We start from the raw sequence: 8,943 nt of genomic DNA, 5'->3' as shown, positions 1-8,943 counted from the left end.
GGATAGACGGCAGGGAGGTCGCGGGCCTCCTCTCCTGGTGGACGTGGGGCCTCCTCTCCTGGTGGATGTGGGGCGGCGCCGAGGCTCCGAGTCTTCGACGGCTCCGAGGGTTAGGGAGGGAGGCGAGGGAGGCGGCGCTCGCGGGGAGGGCGGGCTCGAGGGGGGGAGGCGGCGCTCGAGGGGGAGGAAGGGGAGAGGGAGGCGGCGGGGGCACGTGGGCGGCTGCGGCGGACGGAGGGGGCGGCGGCACTCGAGGGGGAGGAAGGGGAGAGGGAGGCGGCGGGGGCGCGTGGGCGGCTGCGGCGGACGGAGGGGGCGGCGACGGTTGGGGAATCTGGCGAGGGAGGGAGGGAGGTCACAGTGCGAGGTGAATAGGTGGTGTGGGGGAGGGTTCTAATGGTGCACCTACCCCTAGTGCGCCATAAGTACGACTGGTCAGGTTATATACAACCTAACCCTATCTACATTAGAACACGCCCACTAGCTCGACTGGTCAGCATGCAACACACACACTAGGAGGTCCTAGGTTCGATTCCCAGGCTCCCCAATTTTTGTTTTTATGCATTTAAAATGTTGTTCGATATTTATTTGTGTTTAAATATGTTCAAACTTGTTTAAATCATAATAGTAATATTTTTTATAAAAATAGTAATAATTTTTTTAAAAAATATCATCAAATTTGTTATTTGAAAATATTTATGAATATGAAAAAATATCATCAAATTTGTTATTTGAAAATATAATCAATTTTTTTTGCAATTTTAGTTGCATTCATTTGTGACGATGGAGCGGGACGGGGAGGGTGCGGGGGAGAGGGTGCGGGGGGTCGGCGGCGGCGGTGGAGTGGGGGAGGGTGCGGTGGGTCGTCGGCGACGGTGGAGTGGAGGACCGGATGTGGCGAGGTGGGATAGCGATTGAGATGGAGGGGGATCGAGATCGAGTGTCCATGAAATTTAAAAACATTCATGAGTTCAAAAAGTGCCCATGAAATACAATCGAGAAATGAAGACTATGATTTAAATACAATCGATCTTAGCTAGCTATCTGTTCACAATCTTCTTGCCCGTCTTTTTCGCAAATGGAGTTCTTCTGTGGAACGGACGTCCTTTAGGTAGGGTGGTCCTGCTTCTTCTTGTGGTGTATGCTGCTACTTCATCGTCGTCGTCATGTTTGATCTTCGGGTCGCCGTACTTGTCGAAGTCTTGCTCATTGGCTACTCCATCCATTTCGATGATCTTCCTTTTGCCTCTCCTCACGACAACACGACTGGGCTTTGATGGGTCGGTAATGAAGAAGCATTGGTCCACTTGGGAAGCCAGTACCCATGGCTCATTTTTCGCGGTGACGTTTGCGCCCGCGGTCTTGGATTTGGCTTCGGGTATAACCATGGTGGTGAAATACTGGTCTTCTTTTAGGACGCTCTTGGCCCATCTGACACAGAACATCGGGACCTTCTCTCCAGCGTAGCTCAGCTCCCAGATCTCCTCGATCCTTCCGTAGTATCTGTCCTTGTCGTTTCCGGTGTAGGATTCCATCGCTACCCCGGAGTTTTGATAACCATCGCTCTTCATGTCCTTGTCCTCGGTGTAGAATGTGTAGCCGTTGATATCGTACGCCTCATAGGTCATCAGGTTGTGCTCGGCGCCCTGTGACAAGGCGAATATGAGTTGTTCTTCCGCGGAAGAATCCTCATGTAAATGGTACGACAGAAGCTTATGCTTGAACCAACGCGTGAAACATGAGTTGTGCTCTTTGATTATATCTCCGTCCGTCCTCTGTTGGCCTCGGTCATTATACGTCTTCTCAATAAAGGTTTTGTGCTCTACCACCCAAGGATCGACCACGTCTATGTGTTGTAGCGCGACTAGGTTTGCTCTTTCAAAGTCGGCGAGTCGACCCTCGAAGTCGACATGCATTTCGCGGCGACCCTCACGGTGACCCCATCCAGCGAGCCTGCCGAGGTGCCTGTTGACGGGCAGACCAACGGGGTCCTCGATGCCTAGATAATTCATGCAGTACGAGATGCACTCTTCGGTCAGAAAGCCCCTGGCTATGCTTCCCTCTGGACGTGACATGTTGCAAATGTATCCTTTGATGACACCATTCATCCTTTCGAACGGCATCATGCTGTACAAGAACGTCGGCCCGAGTTGGATGATATCCTCCACGATATTGACCAGCAGATGCACCATAACATCGAAGAATGCGGGCAGGAAGTACATCTCAAGCTCGCATAGTATCACCATGATCTCTTCATGTAGCCTTCTGAGTTGCCTCACGCCAACCGACTTCCGAGAGATGACGTCGAAAAAGTTGCATAGACCAAGCAGACTCTCGGACACGTTCTTCGTGATATGCATGACATCAAGGCTGTGAGGCACATGGTGGATCTTCCAGTACGGAAAGTCCCAAAAAACAGACCTTGTTTTCCATACCTTCAGCAGCGGCTCTGGCGCCTTTCGCTTCTTTCCCGGCTCTGCCGCCTTTTGCTTCTTTCCCGGCAGTGGGCAATCTTTCCAATTTTTCAACAGCTGGTCTATTTCCTCGCCGCTCCTCGTACACGGGCGTCTTCGGGGTTCGGTTTCACCATCGAACAGATCCTTGTGTTTCCTCCACGGGTCATCGTCGCGAAGCCACCTTCTATGTCCCATGAACACGGTTTTCGAAGACCCAGGATCTCTATCTAGCTGGCGATACGTTGTGTCATCCATACACCTGTCGCATCTAGAAAATCCGTGGACCACCTGCCCCGCGAGATATCCGTAACCGAGATAGTCGTGCACCGTCTTGAGCAGTGCGGCTCTCATAGGGAAATATTCTTTCTCTGCGGCGTCCCACGTATTGGCTGGCGTTTTCCGCAGCGTGTCTAGCTCCTCTTTCAGTAGCCCCAGATACAGATTGATGTCGTTCCCTGGTTGTTTCGGCCCTTCAATTAGCATACTCATGTGAATGTACTTCCTCTTCATGCACAACCAGGGGGAAGGTTGTACATCCACACAAACACAGGCAAGGTGCTATGTGTGCTTCTCTGGCTGCCAAACGGATTGACTCCATCGGTGCTCGCGCCCAGCACGATGTTCCTTGGATCCTTCCCAAATTCTGGGTGTTCGAAGTTCAACGCTTGCCACTGGCTCGCATCCTTTGGGTGACTCAGCATTTTGTCTTTTTTATTTATCTCCGGATCATTTGCATCATCTTCTCGCTTCTTCTCCTCCATATCCGCGTGCCAACGCAGGAGCTTTGCTACCTTAGGGTCCGCGAGATACCGCTGCAGACGAGGAGTGATCGGAAAGTACCACACCACTTTTCGAGGAGCTTTCTTCCTCTTCTTGTATCGAGTGACGCCACACACCGGACATATGGTAGACTCCGCGTGCTCGTCCTGATAAATGATGCAATTGTTCATGCACACATGGTATTTCACGTGCGGTAAATCCAGAGGACACACGATTTTCTTCGCCTCCTCGAAACTAGTCGGGCACTTGTTCCCCTTGGGAAGACGTTCGTGCCAGAATGACATGTTCTCGTTGAAGCATACATCGGTCATTTTGTGTTTTACCTTCATCTCCAGAGCCATGAGCGTTACTTTCAAGCGGGTATCCTCGGGCCTGCATCCTTGATACAATGGAGTAACCGCGTCTATCTCCAGTTGATCCATCTTGGCTTTCTCTCGGGCGGCAGCTCTTGCGTTATCCGTCTGCTTGAGAAGCAGCTCTTGAACATGAGGGTCCTGCACCCAGCCCATCGATGGTCCATTGTCGTCTGCTCCGCCGGCATCTTCATCTTCATGATCATGCCCTTCGTCTGCTCCGGCATCTTCCTCATCATCATGTCCTGCATCTTCTACATGATGACTGTGTACAGCATCACCGTCGTGATCATGTCCTGGAGATTCTTCGTCTTCTAGCCCGCCCGAGTCTTGCTCATTTCTTGCCTCCCGGCCCCCATGGACGACTTCATAGTCATCTTCATCACCTTGCCACCGATAGCCATCCATGAAACCACGCAAGAGCAGGTGGTCCCGCACCTACCTGGAATCCGGGTCCGCAATAAGGCTCTTCAGCTTGCATCTTCGACACGGACATCTTATCTCCGTCTCGTTCTTTTGAAGCATCTCGGCCTTCGCGGAGCTCAAAAACCTATTCACGATGCCTTCGGTCATCGTGCGGACCATGGTCGCCTGCGGGGTAGAGCAAAACGATATTTTAGAACCAAGAAAAAATTTGGCATGACTTTCCCTAAAAATAGGACCAAAAAGAATGCATAGTGCCAAAATTCTCGCCGAAATGGAAATGAATCAACATTCCGGCAAAATATTGGCAACTATCGCATTTCAAATACCGGTACCTGCAAACACAAACATATATGCAACACCACAAACATATGCAACACCACGAACATACATAGATCTAGCTAGGCCACAAAAAGTGCATGTGCACGTTGTTGGAAAGGGAGAACAACATAAAGATAGCTTCCCCCCTTACTTACCTATCAAAAAAAGTAATTTAACCACTTAATTTGGATGAATCTATGGTGCAAATGAGGTGAGTAGGAGGAGGCAGCCGAGACAAGCTTGGAGGAGGAGGTGGAGAGAATGAAGTGGGAAAAGTGAGTGGGTAGGTGGGCTGTCCACAATATCTTGTTGGTCCCAGGTTACTAATGGAGCACCATAAGCAAATGCGCCATTAGTAACCCTGGTTACTACTGGCGCACCTGCTTCTGATGCGTCATTAGAAGTTTTGCAAAAAAATAAAAAAAGTATATATTCTAATGGCGCACCGTGGCACAGTGCGTCATTACTAGTTTAAACTAGTAATGGCGCACTATGCCACGGTGCGCCATTAGAATGTTTGAAAAAATTAAAAAAAATTATTACTAGTGGCGCACCATGTGCCTGATGCGCCATTAGTGTCTTCCACACTAATGGCGCACCAGAACATGGTGCGTCATTAGTATATACTAATGGCGCACCACCTGACAGGTGCGCCATTAATGTCCATCCCATCTATAGTCTTTTTTCTAGTAGTGCACTATGTAACTTGTACATCACCATATTAGTACAAATATAACAGTGGGAGCTTCTCCTACTATTCAAGGTTCAAATATATATATATATATATATATATATATATATAGACACACACACACGTAAGAGTCATGTACGTGGAGGTTAGAGTTGTCAGGAGTCCTCTCTTATCTCTCTACCCTCTTTCCCACGTAACCTCTCCTGTATATTCTCTCGATGGTTAGCCAGGGGCTGCCGCACATTATACGCACCATCATCTATCAATATATACAACGCGGGTCTCCCTGTATGGAGATTGAGACGCTTCCATAATTCTTTCATACTTGAGCTCTGACCAAAAAATCAAAATCGCAGTTCAAAGTTCTATGCACTATTTGAGCAGCGATTTTTTTTGTGGGAGGTCCTCGGATGTTATTTTTTGATGAAATTTTGCAAGAACCTCAAACATTCGATAGAGTTTGATGTCGCAAAATTTTACAATTTTTCGATGTTGTTTGATATCAGTTTTCAATTTTTTTTGACAACTCGGGTGTAATACACCCGAGAGTAGAAAATCCACTCTAAAAGAATTAGATAAAGGGACGTGAGGGGAGGGGGAAACCGATTACCAAAGAGTTCTGCCTTGTAGGAAAAGGAACACTGCTTATTTTTTTAAGTTGTAGAGATATAATAATCTAGATCTCATACACATAGATTAGCAAAAAAAAATTAATAATTTCTCACCTTTATGAAGTAGCAATGTTCAAGAGGATACAGATTATATTGGGTTATAATAATCTAGATCTCATACACATAGATTAGCAAAAAAAATTTAATAATTTCTCACCTTTATGAAGTAGCAATGTTCAAGAGGATACAGATTATATTGGGTAAGTCTAGGTGTCTAGCCGGTGATGGCGAGGAGATGGTGGCATCGGCGGCGAAGAAATATACCTCCCCATCCGGTTCTCATTCTGAGATGTTGTTTGGCATCGATGGAGGGCGTGTTTAGCTTCAGCTTTGTTTGGTCTAGGTGATCGGTGGCCCTATGGAGGAGATGACATCTTAGCGCGTTTTTGTTCTCCGGCTCCTTCTTCTGGCCCTCCTTGATGTCAACTTCTCCGAGATGACAATATATCCAGACCGTGTCCTGGAGTACGTTGATGACTTCCCGGCCGGTGCTCCTTCAAGCTCCTCAGTCTCAACAAGGTTGCTCCGATGAGATGGAGGTCCATAGGCGGCAACAAGCTGTGGATGTAGAATGAAGACAGTGCTGATTTCATCAAGAACTTGCCTATAATTTTCCTTTTTTAGTGATGTTCTTGTAAGGGCTAGTTTATCAACATATAGACTTGGCCCTTTCTGTAAAAAGGAACTCACTCCGGCAATACAGTTCTACTAAGGTAATACTCCCTCCATCTCAAAATAAGTGACTTAACCTTGATCATCAGTAATCAGTTTGAGCGTGTGTATGTAAAGGAAGAGGGTGCTATGTCCTATGGCCTCGGAGTTGGTCCACAAGTTTTAAGCCAAGCTCTTGTGCTACAAATGTCGTGTGTATCAGTTGGACATGGTTGCCTCCTTCAGAGTAGAGCTTGATAAGAAAATAGGCAGTTTTTCGATCAAATTAATCCATGAATAAATCATGAGCATGACATGAACAACATTGATAACACACTGATTACGATCTAACAGAGCATGCACTACGCATATAGTAGAAACATCTACGCATATCGCTAGTACTGCTACAACAGAAAGAAACATGAGAGGGATAAACGATGTATACCCTCCAATCGGCCACGCGGCGGTGGTGGCGGTAGCAGCAGCCGCGGCATCCTCGGCGGCCTTCTTGTCGGCCTCGGCCTTCTCAGCGGCGGCACGGTCGGCATCGGTTGACATGATGATGACGAAGGTGATGCGGACGTAGATGAACAGAAGCGAGCAGTCGCGTAGTCGCTACCCAAAAACCTAATCGCCCCTCTCCTGTACAGGATTCGGAGAGGCGGGGTTTCGGAGGCCTACTCTCCCATCAACCGTGTACGCGGTGAACGGGACAGAGTTGCCGGCGGCAGCAGCAGAGGAACAACGCGGGCGTGGAGGCGGAGATGCGTTCTGTTTCGTGGCGGCGCGTGGAGAGACGTGGGCTGAACCCACGTCCAAGTCGGTAGCCCACGATCCGACGTCTCAGATCGTGGCCCTACCTGTCAAAGACTCTCCGTTCCTGACCGGCAAAAATAAGCGCATAGGAGTGAGCTCGGCTCGGCTCAATCCCGCAAACCGCGGCGCGGCGCGGCGCGGCGCGGCGTGACGAGGCGAGGCGAGCGGAGGAGGAGAAGGAGGAGTGCGCGAGGGCCTCATCTCTTCTCAAGCTCCAATAGCATGAAGGAGAGAATCCCTTATAAACCACTCCAACTCTCCTTCCACTTCTGGGGTGGGACTAAACTTCCCACCACCTTGTCATGCCACCTACATGGGCCCTTGGAGATTAAATCTAAAATTGTCATATGGGCTCTAGGCCCATCTCATATTTCAACAATCCCCCACCAGATCTCAGGGCCCAGTTTGTCCTTTGTTCCAAACGCTGTTTTGATATACCAGCATCTCAGTGGAGACCGATTAAGGTTGAGTTCCACCTAGACCAAGTAGTTACACTCCTTCACAACTGAACAATGGACTATGCCTTGAATTGTCAGTTTGGCGTCAAGAAGTTTCACCACAAGTATCACTGATACGAGGCTGCCGAAGGCCGACCCCTTGGGTGGAGCATATTAGTCACACTCCTGGCCTGTTCATGAGCTTGCTAGAGATCACCCCAATCTCATAGACTGTGACCAGCAGTCGGGCTCATATAGGTGTGTTCCTCCAAAGATCGCTCTATAGGATAGCATCTTGCTTATGCATATAAGCCTTGGAACACATTAAGACAGTACTCATCCTTCCATACAGTTTCCGAGAGTATTGCATCTTCGACGGAGTGGGTTAGTAAAGTTACTCTCCTCAGTTCACCACTGGCTTGTTTTCCCAGGTCCTACTTCACAGGATCTCCGATCACATAGGTTGGGTTACTGCCATGGCAACGCATGTGGGTCTCATACCCATCTCCCTTGATGCGCTATCTATCACAACACGTGATAGCCCTTTAGTAAAGGGATCTGCCAGATTCTTAGCCGTTTGAATATAATCCAATGCTATCACTCCGGAGTTCCTCAATTTTCTGACAGCTTTCAATCTCATTCTTATGTGTTTGTTGGACTTCATGTTGTCCTTTGAACTCTTCACCTTGACAATAACTATTTGATTGTCACAGTTCATAAGGATGGCCGGAACAGGCTTCTCAACCACTGGCAAGTCCATCAACAGATCTCGAAGCCATTCTGCTTCGCCACCCGATGTGTCTAATGTTGTTAATTCTGCTTCCATTGTCGATCTTGTTAAGATCGTTTGCTTGCAAGACTTCCAGGAAACAGCACCACCTCCAAGAGTAAACATATACCCAGTTGTGGCCTTCATCTCATCAGCATCAGAGATCCAATTCGCATCACTATACCCTTCAAGTACCGACGGGTATCCAGTATAGTGAAGTCCATAGTTCATAGTACCTTTCAGATAGCGCATAACTCTCTCAAGAGCACGCCAATGTACATCACCCGGTTTGGAAACAAATCGGCTCAGTTTGCTAATAGCAAATGCGATGTCAGGCCTCGTTGCGCTCGCTAGATACTGGAGTGAACCAACAATCTGAGAGTATCTCAATTGATCTATAACTGTGCCTTTAGACTTTCGAATCAGCACACTAGAATCATATGGTGTTTGAGATGGTTTGCAGTCTGAATATCCAAAACGACTCAACACCTTCTCAACATAATGGGATTGCAGAAGTGTAATCCCACCCTCATCATCTCTCAATAGATTGATGTTCAAGATAACATCAGCCACTC

Source organism: Triticum dicoccoides, chromosome 1B, assembly GCF_002162155.2.
Source record: "Triticum dicoccoides isolate Atlit2015 ecotype Zavitan chromosome 1B, WEW_v2.0, whole genome shotgun sequence".
Classification (NCBI taxonomy): Eukaryota; Viridiplantae; Streptophyta; class Magnoliopsida; order Poales; family Poaceae; genus Triticum; species Triticum dicoccoides.
Note: the sequence above shows the minus strand (reverse complement) of the source record.